A 15,384-nucleotide genomic window follows, 5' to 3' on the forward strand; every position below is an offset into this window, starting at 1 on the left:
TAATTATTGAAAGCATCCCTAAAAAGGCCAATAATGAATGAATGTCATTTAACATCACCCTGTAGGACTATTGTTTTCTTGTGTTCTTAACATGTAAGATATTTCTCTTCATTGTGGATGCAGACTGTGTTGTTTATCCCTAAGGTATCCCGACCCTTGTTGCTCACTTCACTGCCTTACAGTCTTGTTTTTATGATAAGTAGCAAAGATCTAAGACCTTTAGTGGCTGCTGTGCAATGTCTGTGTTTGAATTTTACTTTCTTTAATGAACTTATGCTGGCAGTACTGTTTTGCCAACTACAGCAACACTGTTTAATTAATGTGTTTTCTTAATTAACTCATCATTAATAACACATTATACATCAGTCTTAAAGAAGGAGCAGTCCACCACTTTAGTTGAAGGCAACTAACTTGATGAAGTCATGAAAATCTAATTCTTTGTTAATGATGATTACAATATTTGCAGTTCAACTGCTTGCATGTGCTCTGTGCCGTGAAGGGACAGTTATTAGTTAGTCCGTTTAATTGCAGACAACTATAAAGAAAACATGAACACGCTTAATAACTCAGGAACCGTGATGATGGAAATCCGTCAGTTCTTGAACTAATTTATGTATTGTACTTTAGGTATGCATGAGATATTGTTAATTCTTGTACAATCCCGATAATTCGAGAGGCATTACATGCATGAAATCATGCTGTTTCATGCGTGAATTCACAGCAATTAATGTACCTTAACAATGGGTTGCCAAGGATGATATGGGGACCAAGGGGCTTGCAGCAATGGTTCCCACATCCTACATTCTCGCAACATTTACAGGAATCCACAGGGAACATGGTTAAGAATTTTCAAAGTTTACAAGTCTTGATTAAATGTGAGAGGGTAAACAGGTATCAAACTGAATTGTGAGCAGAGAGGAGGAAAGACAAAAAAGAAAAGAGAAAAGGCTATTTTTAATGTAAGCCAGCAATATCACTGTCATTATTAAAAGATATCTACTCAATGCTACGTTCATTGTTTGTTTTTTCCTTCTCAGTCGAGGTCTGTAGGTATACATTTTCCTCCCACACAGGCCCTCATGAAATGATTGGCAGTGCCTCACAGAATTCCCTTGGTTGCAAGGACTAAGGCTATGGCAAAAAACAAAGCTCACTCTGGGTGCAGCATCCCCTGTTGCTGCCATACCTGGAGGCAGCCATAGAATCTGCCCTGTCCACACTAATAAGGAGGGCAGAGGAGGGCTGAGACACTTTTAGCTTGCCTGCTAGCATGACTGATCCATCCTACTGTTGCTAGTATGAGAAAATAAACGCTATCACAGAAACAGTTTTGAAAAAACTAGTGGAGAAGGATCTTTTCTATAGTTCATCCTGTCTAAAAAATTAGCTTCTGACTATCAGTCTGGATCATCAATGGCTCTAAATCATTCAGACCTCTTGCTTCCTGGCCTGTCAACCTGATTGTTGGATTGGCATCTCCCTTTGCCCCTATCTCTCTTCCACTTTATTTCTCCCACTCACAAGTCCAATGCTTAGGGATCAATTTAGAGGCAGTGTAATTGCCTTGAAACTATTGTAGCATCATTAGACCAGAGTTCTAAGATGGCATTTGCAGGGAAAGAAAGGGCATGACTAACAGCTTCTCCATAGCTCTAAAGGTTACTTTTAATCACCCAATGAGGAATCCTCTTCTACCACCCCATTCCTGGTTTAATTTTACTCCCAGTTCCAGTCAGAGGTCCGCATCCGCTATGCAGTGGCGTATCTGGCAGGCAACTCCACTAATTAAGTGGTGGGTTTGTTTGTTACAGGAGGATTCTGACCTTTGACACGCTATGTGATGATAAAAAGAGGTGGCTTTCACTTTGACTCAAAATCAGGGTACACATTTGGTTATCTACAAGGCAGAGGTACTCTTCAAGAAAGTGCGAGGACTGAGTTGAATCCTATATTGAATCCTATAGAAGGTACTAAAGGCAGGAATCATTTAATTAATTTATATATTTCTTTTCATCTTATAGAACAATCTAAATCTGTCATATTCAGGTAAGAGCTGAAGTGTGTTATCAAGAAGCCTCAATTGGTGCTCAAATAGCCTCAATCTTAGGTTTCCAAATCATACTGAGAAAAGGCATGATGGCAGACTTTTTTATGTCATTGGAAGATGATTACACTAGAGTGGGCCATTCATTCTTTCATTCCCGGAAGAGGCTTCACTTTGCTTAAGAGGTGTCTTTGCTCTACTAGCAACAAAACAAAGTGGCTGGGGCAGAACACCAAGCTGCCAAATTGAAACGAAGAAAGCTATAATTCAGTTTTTACCCTGTCAGTGCATACACTAAGCCATGACATGATTGTCAGTGATGAGTCCTCCATTTTTCTGCTTCTGTCTGTCTGACTTTTCAGCCCTTTGCTTCTTCAGACAAAGCAGCTTTTGCAGTAGACCCCAAACCCCACGGGTGATTCTTTCATAAATGCATAAATGAGGAGCAAATTATTATACACAGCACAGCGCTGAAATTTGAAAGTGCAGCCACATGCACGTTCATCAGCAGGGTTTTTTTTTTTTTTTTCTCTGACTTCATTTCCTTTAGGAGTGAATACAGTCTCATGCAGACAAGAAATTCATGTGTCAGAAATTCTTGCTAGCACTACATTTCTGCTCAGCTTCCCCTTCCCCCATCAATGCGTTTCTTCAGCTGGCAGTGGTAAGACTGACATACATCAGACACACGCACACACACACACACACGCATATCAAATCTAGGTCAAAGATACATTAAAATTTCAACAAAGTCGTATGCTCTGCCATGGAGGTGCAATGAAAACAATTCAGATGGATGTGGAATGCCCATAGGGCTGAGCTATACCTTCCATGGTGGCCACTACTACAAAGCCTGTGTAGCCTGTGGATCAGCACACACAGAAGAGACACAAATCTACACACACACACAGATCTCAATGTACTTCTATCCTCATGAGGGGATTTCCAATGACAACATAAATTCTCTGTCCCACAACATCAACGTTACATCATCCTGAATTTAATCCCCAGCCCTAAACCAGAGTTGTGAAGGGCTGCAACTAACAGTTATTTTCATTATCATTCACTAGCCCAACGGGCCACCAAGCCTCTAAAGTTTGTGGCCAAGGTACATTTTAGTGGCCCCAATGTAAACCTATGTAAAAACAATACAGACAAAACAACTAAGTGAGGGATAATAAACAGTGAGTGAGTCATTACAGCAAAATAAACCCCAGCAGGGCGATGGAAGAGCTCAACAGGAAGTGGACAGGTCTTGAATAACCCTGCAGGGGTTTATTTTGCCATAGCAACACACTCACTGTACATTATCCCACTTATTAAACAGCTAGAAAAAGAAAAAAAGAATAATTTGATGCAAAATATTAATTAAAAAAATATGTTATTGTTCCTTCAGAGTCTATGACCAGAACTGTGTCCAAGGCAGCGGCCTGTCCTCCATAGCAACGGTCGGCTATACATAAATAACAGACCTTAGAATGCTGTAATTGTCCATTTAGAATTGAGTATTTAACAATGTTATGTAAAAACACAACTTAACACAGCTTTCCTCAACTGTGACACTTGAATGAATTGTAATGTGTTGTTTCTGAATTAAAAACAAGCTAGACTGACTAGGTTAGTTGAGGAAACACACAACATTAAATACTGAACTAAAGGAATTGTGATATTTGTGGAACTAATGTTGTATTGGTGGCACATATCTGGAATAGTTGGTAGCCACAAAGTCACTGCGCATGGCTACGAGCTATATGAACCCTGCTGTAGAGTACTTTCACAAAAAATGATTCTTAAAAATCAGTGAAAAATGCTCATTACAATTTCCCAAAGCCCAAAGCGATGTCTTCATATAGCTTCTTTTGTCCAATCAACACTTCAAAACCCAAAAACTCCTCATTCACTATGATAAACTACAGAGAAAACCAACAAATCCTTCATTTAAAAAGCTGAAACCAAACATGTTTGACATTGTTGCTTGAAAAATAACCGAAACTACCACTGCAACTATTTCCAAATAATTTTCATTTGATCAATGAATTCATTAATTTACTAGACATTGCAGCTCTAAAGCCCACAATAAAAACTCCAAACATGAGGACAGACCTCAATTTTCACAAATGGCCTTGCTATTAAAGTCTAAAAACTGTTTTTTTTACAAAAGAACCCAGCAAATATACAACCAGGTACATCTTACTGTCTGCCTGAATGTGACACTAGCAACCCACTGTACAAACACCAATGCCAAAAAAATGTCTCAATCCCTGCCCACCCACAGTAACACCACAACACACCAACCTCTGGCTGCGTATAGGTCATGACAGTGTCGCAGAGCTAAGGCTGAGGCTGAGGCCAAGTCACAAGGACAGAAAATTGGATGCCTCACCAGCAGCTACAAGCCAAGTCGGACAAACCTTTGCCATTTTCCACTTCAAATTACAACAAAGAGAGTAAATAACTGAATAGCTAAAGCCCAGTTAAATTTAAAGAGTCAAATATTTGTTGTTGATAACATTGTTCTTCTTCAATTTATGTTAATTAATATTGCATTAAAAGGAGTTTATTACAGGGGCAAAAAAGTAATGTTTCACTGAAAAGAAACTTGGGATTATTATTTTATCAACACAGCAGTCGACTGCCAAAACAAATAAAAATAGAAAGATACTGTAGTTTGTAACTGATGAGTCTGAAAGATAAATAAAAGGCAACACCAGAAAATAAAACAACAGAGATTTCTTTATTATTGTTATTTTCTTTTTTAAAATGAACAAAGCTGACAACAGATCAGATCTTGTAAACAGAGCTGCTGTTGACACGCCTTTTAGTTCCAAGTAATGATAAAAATTTCTTTGTGGAAAGGAGAAAAAATGTCTAACATGGCTATAAAATTATTCTGAAGTATGGGGTTACTTTAATTTAGAAAAATTAATGTCTTGAGTGCATCTTAGAAAAGATATCCTACTTGCAGGAGAAATATGTCATATTTTTACTGTACTGAATATTTCATTGGAAATTAAGGAAACAGGCCAAGTTGAAATACTGCCTTCTCCAACAACAGTGCCACAGCCAGCATATTCTCTTCTGAAATTTCCGTTCCAGGATGGAACAACTCTTTCAATTTGCTCATTTCACATTTATTAGAGTTGGAATTAATGCAGAATGTTTGCCAAATGACTAAGTGTCTGTTTATGAGTGGTACGAAATCATTAATAATCTTTTAGAAGAAGTAGATGTTTATGATGGTTAAATTGAGCAATATGCCAATAGAGTCTGGCAGGCGTTATGGCAGGCAGTCACTGAACTCTAACTCCAGAGTGTGTGTTTTCAAAGCAGTGGGCTTTTGTTTTCAGAGTAACAGGTTTAGCTTTACATTGATAGACAACAGGCAAGCTGATCAACTGACAGTGTAGGACTTGTCATCGCTTGTCAGTATTAAGATATCATGTTGTCCCTGTCTTGCACTCATGTAGGTTCAGTGTCCCTGCAGCCAGCAGCTCTGGGGAGGAGGGGGCGAGGCAAAAAACTCACTTTGACCATAACTTGTACATTAAAAAGGGATCCAACCTACTTAATATACCATTTAGGACTCTAATTAACTATTTTGACAGCAGTTCTCATTTTTGAATGGTAGTGACTTGCATATTTCTCCTTTAATGATTATGCAAAAAGACAGTGCTTTCCAAAAAAGCGCATAGTTTTCTTTCAAGCAAATAACTTTTATAAAGAAAGATTTTGAAAAAAACATTTGACTTGTGAGGGCTAAAAAGAGTCTACATCAGAGGTACACATGATATCACTACTGTATAGGAGTTTTATACACAGGATGCTTCCTTTTGATCCCTCAGTGGGAGGCTCCCCCTAGTAAAGTCCAACCATTTGCAGCACTGCCAGAGGATTATATCTGGTAGAGAGCACCATAAAAGTTGATAAATTATCCTCGGTGGACTCTGCTGATCACAGTGGAGACTTCTGTGTTCAGAGATGAGGGTTGAAGGCACAGACAGATCGCTGCCCAACTGATGTGAGCGTCCAGAATCACAGGACATCAGGGAATTCAAACAGAGACTGAATTGAAGACGTAGGAAGAGCATGAAAACACACAAGCGCACAGGGAGAGAGTAACAGGCTTTGGTGGAATACGTAGTGCCAATATGAAAAAAAAAAAAAAAAAACAGGCTGGTGTCATTTAGCTTGGAGACAGTCAAAGAGCCCATTCAAAGCAGAAGGGGTTAACTACAACCGTGTGCCTTCATGTTGGTACCTAAAAACAATGGTCTCCTGCAGTGTTGTGTGTTAACTATAATGAATAATATGATTTAAACCAACCACCCTTTGAGGATGTTTGACTACCATTTTGAAAAGTAGAGCTACAGCAATTAGTGGATTATGAATTCATTATTAAATTAATTGCAAACTATTTTGATAGGCAGTAGAGTCTATCAATTTCCTTGATTCCAGCTTCTTGATGTAAATATTTCCTGGTTTCTTTACTCCTATATGACATGAAACAGAATATGTTTTACACCAAACAACTAATCGATTAATCAAGAAAAATAATCGTATGTATGGAAATAATCGGTTGCGGTCGTTTTGAATACTTCTTCATTATTTAAAGAAATGATAATATGTGCAGGGAAACAATTCCCCAGTTAGGTACCATTTGAGCTTGGTTAATAGGGCTTTTGTCTTTTTTTTTAATGGCACGCATGAAATGAATATTTATGTGTTTAATAGGTCCAAGGCCAGTGGGACCTGTATTGATATATTTGGTGAAATGTGTTGTGAAGAAAATAGCAAAACACACATAACCACTGATAAGTTGATGGGACTGAATATGTTTTGCTTTAAGAAATAAACTATTTCTTCAATGTATCTTGATGAGTTCTGATAACAATATGACTCTTTTGCACTTGTATCAGAATATTTTCTTGTAAGACTGCACAGCTGCTATTAAAAATGCCAACAGATTGGCAGCTGTATGATACATACACAAAAATAAATCATTCTAGGTATCATTTTGGTTGTCTATCAGTGGCTATCAGCCATGTTGGTTTCATTTATTCACATTTGCTGACTGTGTATCTATAAACTGTTTGGCTGACAGGTCATTCTGAAGAGTTTTGAACATAACATCATGCCGTAGCCATCATGTGGCACATGGTTATTAAATTATCATTAATTACAACGCTATTCCAAGGAAACCAAAGAAGAAAAAATAAAACAGCATGAACATGACACAATCTGAATAATGACTCGCATTTCATTCCAAGTAAAGCACTTTCTGGTGACATTTGAAAAACAGTGTCAAATTCAGGAGCAATTCTCAGTGGGCGCTGGCAGAGCCTAATTAAACTACAGCATCTACTTCAGCCCCTCTCTGCTGCGAAACAAAAAAATCTGGATCCAGACTCCTGCCTGTCTTAGTGTGTGTCTGCATGCATGTGTGCGCACACAGTCACATGCGTGTGGACCCTAATGAGCGTCTTTGTGCATGTTGGATCTGTATCAGAAGGAGAGACAGAAGACATAGTATGGAAGAGACATATTTTCCACCCGGCGCCATTTGCCCCGAGGAGAGGCTTGCCCGTGGTGCTTAATCTCTGTGGGGATGTGTGTATGTGGGCCTATCAACCTTCAACGGAGCCAGAAATTCTCATATGTCCCCCTGCCGAGCCAGCAAGTTCCCCTGGTGAAGGAGAAATCCACACACGCACGCACGAGAACACACACAGGCAAACACAACTGCACATACAGAGGGCAACAACTCAATAAAAACCGCACCTGAATAATAGGGTTAATACATCGCTATAATATAGAAACCATGATGTGGGATTTAGATTTTGAATACCATTAAATGGCTTAATGTTGCCTTTTCCTGCATTTAAAGGCTGAATTACAGTAAAGAGATGCTACTTTCAAAACTAATCAGACTGTTCTATTATTCGCCTTTACACATTTAGACATTATAGCCACATTACTGATGAAAAGTAATTCTGACAACCGAGAGTCATTCCTACATATCACTCACTCTTGCTCAAATAGAAAACCAGTCATTTTACCTCACAGAAGACCTGGCTTAGTGGGTTAGTTTGTGTTCATATTAGTTCAGATCCACAGAAGTCACACAAATAAACGAACAGATTTCACCAGTGGAGTCTGGTTGAGCAAGAGAGACATAATTGGTCGGCAGAAGGTAAAACGGTTTAAATATTCTATAAATAACTTACACTTAAAGTGATATTTTTGTTTGAGATGGCCTTTTTTAAGTGGTCAAACTAGTTTTTACTGCTGGTCCACAGCGGTGCCTTGCTTAGGTCTACTGTGACCCCGACTATGGATAAATACCTCATATAACCCTACTTCAAATAATCCAAACTTTGAACTTGTACAAACAGTGATGCTTTATTTGATACACTAACTGTAAAGATCATGACCTGTCTTCATAAAGTACAATCAAATACAACAACAATTTTCAGACTCAGAAAATATAATAGGGTTGATCAACACCTCTCTGACATAGCCCCCACAAAAATTAAACATTGTAAGTTTCAAAAAGATAATATTTATTGCTAGGCAACTGGACTGCTTCTGCTCACCCACACACACACATACACACACACGCACAACAAATCAAAGCGGCGGCAAAAGTAACACTTAGTTCCAAATACGTGTTTGAAGGTTTTGGTCACATTCAGTCACAAGGCCCGAAAATGCTAAAAAGAAATTTTAAGTGAAAAACAGGAAAGTCCTTGTCCTCCTCTCTTTGCAACTTATTTTCATCTTTGTTTCACTTCTTTTCATGTAGTAATTGGCTTTATTATGAAATGAAGGTTATCAATGCTGTGCTTTCACTGGCAGTCTCTGCATCTGATTGTGCACAGCAGAGTCCTAATTATCACAGAAGAACACATCGGCGCTGACCCACAATACCCTCTCATAGCATGCAGTTGTGTTTGTGCACGCATGTATGAAGGCACACACACATTGATTTCAGATAAAAAAGAAGCCCGCAAACAACATGAAATGCTCTCAGCCCACACAGTTAGCTGGCGTCTACCCATTATATGTCACAATGACAGTAGCCCTAATACATTCCTTATTAACAGGAGAACAACCTGCCTGGGGTTTTAATTGGGAAAGTGAGCAGGTATTGGCAGTGCATCAGATAGGAGGGCTTGATGGTTATTTCAAGTGGTCTGATATGAATTCCAGGGGGTCCCCTCCATGGCTTTGTTGTGCTTATTAGTCGTCTGAACAGATAACAGATTGCATCTTAATTGGAAATCCCACCAGAAGCCTTGGTAACCATATTGTAAAATGATCCACACCTTTGGAGTTTGTCTTTTCCTGGATACTGAACCCTAGTAACAGGTTATGAGAGACAAGGTTTTGGGAAAATGACACAAAAATCACTGTGCCTTTTAGTTTAGAGCTCCAATTTGAGAGACTGTACTGTAATTACACACACTGACTATAACATCAGGGATATACCGTGTCTTGAAGTGGCTCCGTGTAAAGTTCTTACAAGATTGAAAGGTTAATAAGTAGAGATTATAGATTTTTCTCATGAACACTCTCCAGATCACATTTACATCCATTAAAACTTTTACTTGTTACTTTACTTTTAAAAGGAGACACACCATGAAGCTTATTAACCCATCCATTAAACATATTCTATTCAGGGTTGCAGGAGGTGGAGCAGACCATAGCCAGGCCTGGGTATGAAAACCTCTACATTTCTGCTGATTTCTTCCGATTTCCATTGCTAATCTGGTGAGAGGCAAAGTACTCCATAAATAGGTCAGTACACTGGGCACACTGATGTTTGGAGGTGAGGACTATGGGCATTTTTTTGCCTTGAGGGTAACTTCTTTGGTTCAGATTCAGGGGCTATTTTGATGCAATTGTTGCATCTTCCCCTTGGTTTGTTTGTGTTCACAAGCCAGCATTAAAAAAAGGTTGTTAACAATTGTTGTATGCAAGCAAACTGTTCTCTCATTGGTTAGAAATATTATTAGGAAGATTCGCCTCGTTCTTGTTTTTTCCTTATTATGAAGCACAAGTGGCGTGTATTGTTAATTGTTTTAATTGTGTTCATGTGGTTAAAGGTCCAGTGTGTAAGACTTACAGGGATTTATTAGCAGGACATATATGAAATTGAATACAATATTCATAAGTATGTTTTCATTAGTGTATAATCACCTGAAAAAAACAAACAAAAAAAGAATCTCTGTCTTTGTTTCCACTACCTTAGAATGAGCTTTTTGTATCTACAGAGGGTGTGGGTCCTCTTCCACGGAGGCCATCGTGTTGCACCCCCATGTTTCTGCAGTCCAGAACTGACAAACCAAACACTGGCTCTAGGGCCTTTCGTGTTTTTCACAAGTTTCAGGGCCACCGTAGGCTCTCTGTCACATTTGGAAGGGTCAGTGTGTTGCCCAAACAAAATGCCCCAGGTTTCAAAACAACTTGTCCAAATGAGCTAGGTAGACTTTTTAGGTGAGGCCTGAAATTTAGCACCAGACCCCAGCCAAACTCCTTTAAAACATGCAAGTGGCTAGTAGATTTGCTTCATTCACCAACCAAGAAAACAATGGTAATCTACTGAGTGGCCGGTAAAATTTGACATTCACTACACATTTGGCTGGTGGCCAAAAGCTTAATTTTGCACCCTGTTTTAAAGTCATCGGCCAAGAGTCAAAATGCTAAAGAGCTGAAGAGATCGTGAAATACAAACTGTAACTGCAATTCATAAGCATCTGGAAGAAAAAATACATAAGCATCAATTACCAATATGAAATAATAGCACAATTTTAATTAAGAGACTGATGGCAGAGCAGGATGCAGATAAAGATCGCACTGATATCCAAAGGTAACAGCAGTCAATGCCTCTGCTTTCCAAAGACCACACAGTCCAGTAACAACTTAATGAAAATCAAAATTCAAGTCCACATTAAAGTTCAATGTCCGTATGGCCATGATTTTTTTTAATTTTTTTGGCTACTACAAGGAACTTAAATATTTAGTTGATTTTTGAGGCTTCTGTGGACAAAAGCTGTTGCGTTTCCACCGTAATAACCACAAAATATAATGTGAAAAATAAGAATTATATAACTAAAAATGTTTATCCTCTATATAATATACTACTCACTGTAACTTCGACTGAGAAAATGTAAGCACAGGCTCGTTTTATCTGATTTCATGGATGGATTTCATTAGGAATAACTGTATAGAAATAGTCAATCTTCTTGTGGATGGTCTCATTTGCTTATGTAGGTCATACAGAGACATCAGTATTAAACTAAGACTGTTTCATAACCAGCTAAAAACTCTATGTGGTTGCTTTAACCTACAAATACTGGTATTGTCCTCAAAAATCCAGCATCAGCTAGGCTGTAGATTTCACTCATAACCTGCTCTCAATGCTTACTAAATAATACAAGTTTCTATTCCTCATTATAGCTGTCCTTTAATGTACCTGCGCAAATTTTTAAAACTGATTTTTAGATTCCAACAACCTTCCACCTAAAATTATTTGTGGGAACTTCAGCAAATCCAGTGAAACGCACCCACACTCGTCACATCTCCACCTATCATCTGTCTGTTCCTCTCAAATGGATATGCAAAAAGAGGAAAGGTGCACTCCACTGTTTACAAGAAAGGTGTGCCTCAGATAACAGGCACCCTGCGCTTTCTGACTGGTTCGCCTGTTTGATAAATAATAAGCATGTGTCTAGACAAAGAATGCATCAGAAATAGCGTGAAAAGAGCACTGTAAATCTGGCCTTCAGGAATTTGAGGAAGAGATGAAGAAAGAGACAATAGATGAGGAAGAAATACAGTTTTGTGTAGTGTGTACTTCTCTGGAAAGGCAAAGGAAAGACGGAGCAGCGGAAGCACTGAGAATAGATCATGAGGGGAAGTAAAAGTTTCACACATTCAACCAAGGAGCCTCATCAACCAGACACACCCCTTAATTCTGAAATCCCACATTGCCATAAATGACAGTTATCCACTCTTTCCATGGATGTTCAGTTGACCAGTGTCTATGAGAAGACACACTGATGTTCATCCAATTATCCCTCTGAGAAATAAATGCACATGTATATAATCATATAAGAGGTAAATAACATGAAACTGTTCAAACAGCAATGTATCCATGTATGAATTTCACCACACCAGCTGCTCTATCATGCCACACCAGCAACCGTTTCTTTGATACTGATATAGAACGCACCATAATTTATTCAGGCATGAGAATTCTTGGTCTAATAAATGGAAGGCTTGGCACGACAAAATATTGATCAAGATTATCGGGTTTCCCCAAGCACCAAGCACTGATTTATAAGAAGCATGTCTTTGAGATTTTAAGTAGGCTATTTAAAATGCTAGCTGGATCGGTGAACACACATTGCAAAATAGGCTTATAATTTTTCATTTCAAACCCCACACAACAACATTACAGTATGGTTTATCATCACAGACTATGGCAACATCATTAATTGTGGAATTTCACTGGCTTTCCATCTACATACTAGCTATTTAAAGTGAGCATCCATGCTTTCTAATCAGAGTGTACATCATCATTATTATAGCTATTATTATTACTAATTATTACTGAGTGAAAGCCCAACAACATTCAACATGTTGACATGTGCAAATATTGTCTCCATATGTCTCAACCTCATGAGACATTGGTTTTAATTGATTGTGCTAAAACAAGAACTGAAAGTAATAAATAACAACACTGTGCATTACACAATTATTCTATGATCCTATGCATGTTTGATAAATGAGGGCAATTACATGTGTAGATGTGTGCGGACAGTTACATGCCTGCCTAGCTGCAAAGATCATGTCTAAGGACAGACTAAATGAGTGCTAGCCATCAGGTGGGGCGAGAGCATGTGGGAGCAGAGTGAAGAAAAATAGAAAATATGATGCATTTTATGCATAAAATAACAATCAGAGCCAAAACACAGACATTAATTATTATTAGAAGGGCATAGGATGAATTATGGAAAAATATAGAACTAATGCTCTGTCAGCTCAATTTCCAATAGACTTAAAAAATAAGCTGATTGAATATTATTGAAATGACACATTGATATTAACAGGGCATGACCCTGTTGAATTGTTTTGGGTGGTATCAATTGTTAATGCACCTCATGCTATGAATATATTTTCACTTGGCTTGTTATGAAATATTAAAGGACTATATTTCCATGGGGTTCCCTTGCACATGTGCTGTATAGCCAAATATAGTTTAAAATAGCCCATCAATACACAGTTCAGTGCCCAGCGTGTGTATGATAGCTATCTATATGCAATATTAGGCATCAGTAAGACATATCTCCAACAAAAGTCACTCTTGTGGAAATCAATCACGTCTGCTGCATATTACACCAAAAGCTGTTCAAAACTAAGAGCTGTGCAAAAGAAAAGTTCTTTTCCACAAAAATAAATCTTGAGAAGTCTTAAAAGAGCTCTCCTGTGTTCCTGATAACATAGTTTTCTTAACCCCCCTCTATGTATCACATAACCTTTCAACACTTCAAGATACAAACACTACATTTTGAAAGAACAGCTTGGCCTTTCCTTCAGCTAACTGTTTCTCCGAGCTGTCTCCACACATAAAGCAAAGCAGTGAACATTCCTTTGCCAAACACATTTAATCTTCTCAATGACACCCAACACTAAACTCGCGGTCTTGAGGACACGAGCTCCTGAGAGAAAAGGTTCAACTGGTTTTGACACAAACCATTACGGGATAAAAAAAAAACAGATTGACCGTGGCATTGAAATACACTTACTCCTCTGGGAAATGAAACATGTGAAAGTTAATACTTTCATTCATTCCTTCAGAAAATGAGTTCACATCGATTCTGGGTCAGCACAGTTCAAACATCCAGATCGGTCCCTGTCACAACATACAGAAACCCCTCACTGTGTGATCTGATGAAATTTTGATGGTGGCTATGTTGTGTTGGCTTTTATTAGGTATGTCTGTGATTTCCAAAACACCAATGAGGCTGTGATAGGATGTGTTCTTCCCTCCACTACCCACAAATTCAGACCTCAGAGAGGCTGCAGTTGTTGGCCTGTATCACAGTGCCCCCTAATGGCAGCAACACTCTCTGATAACAGTCAGTCTATGATATCATGTGGAATGATGACAGGCAACATATGTGAATAAATTATTCTTACATGCAAAAGCATGAAGATGACTAACATGCTTCACTTAAAGTGGACAGGAGAAAAATGTATGTAATGAGATATATCATTACCAGAGTCAACGATACGCGTTTTCATATTTCTGTTTCACACAATTAGTCAACAACAATGCAGACTTAAGTAACTTGAACTACTGTTAGATATATAAAAAGGTTTGTTGCCGAAGAGGGGAAAATAGTTCAGTTTTATTTGACATTTACTTCATGTTTATGGCTGTCTGAATGTTCACAAAAATAGGTTTTAGGGCATAATACGGAACATTTTCCTAAAAAATGTATAGACTCAATTAAACATAGTGCCTTTGAATCATTACTTACAGCCCTCTAGGCATGTGGTGGTGGCTGTATCTGCAGAGACGCTACCCTCTGTTTGAATTTTCTCATTATTTTGCTGTGTGCTCCTTGACCAACCCAAAATATCAGTATTTGACGTCCTGGGATGTTCTGGTGCATTTCAACTAAGTGACTGCACTGGCAATAATAGGTTCATGGCAGTATACTGAAGTCACATCTCAACAATGACAGTGCATATATTCAGCGAGCAAAACCTGTCAAGTACTTTCATATAAATAAATAGTGCACTGTTAGAGTTATATCACAAACTCAATGTATCCCTATAAATTAGTGTTTGAAAAATTGGTCATTCAATTAATTTGTAGTTGACAGAAAATCGATCAATTCCAATTTTGAAAAGTATAAATAATAGAGAGAGTAGAAATTAATAACTGATTAAATAATATCTACCAAACACTGGCTTGGCTTAATTTGGTCTCTGACACCTGTGAAATTATTTTTTATAATTTAGATTAGAACCCGGCTGATTTGTCAGTACCTTTGCATGGTCATACTGATGCAAAATCGGTGCACGAGTCTATTTTTATTTCAGCTGAAAAACTCACTATATTGGACACTACGCTGGTAAGGTACTGGTCTCCTGAATCCCATATTGTTCGGGCTCTAATTTCGGTGACGACTGCTAACAACATAGCACTTATTCCACTGGGCTAAATAAACATCAACACCTCTCCTTGCATGTTTGTGGTGCTCTTTTCCCAAAGAGCGGTGAAATGACAGGTTCACATGTTGCAGGTGACAGATTGTTTGTGCTGC

At 38.3% G+C, this 15,384-nt stretch overlaps 1 protein-coding gene across 1 annotated transcript in view; it reads right to left on the reverse strand.

The window, feature by feature from the left end:
- Positions 1 to 15,384, reverse strand: part of diaph2 (diaphanous-related formin 2) — a 520,520-nt gene that overhangs the window by 272,632 nt on the left and 232,504 nt on the right. The gene's annotated exons all lie outside the window — the stretch shown is intronic.

The sequence above is a fragment of the Lutjanus erythropterus genome, chromosome 5, assembly GCF_056507025.1.
Source record: "Lutjanus erythropterus isolate fLutEry1 chromosome 5, fLutEry1.hap2, whole genome shotgun sequence".
Classification (NCBI taxonomy): Eukaryota; Metazoa; Chordata; class Actinopteri; order Lutjaniformes; family Lutjanidae; genus Lutjanus; species Lutjanus erythropterus.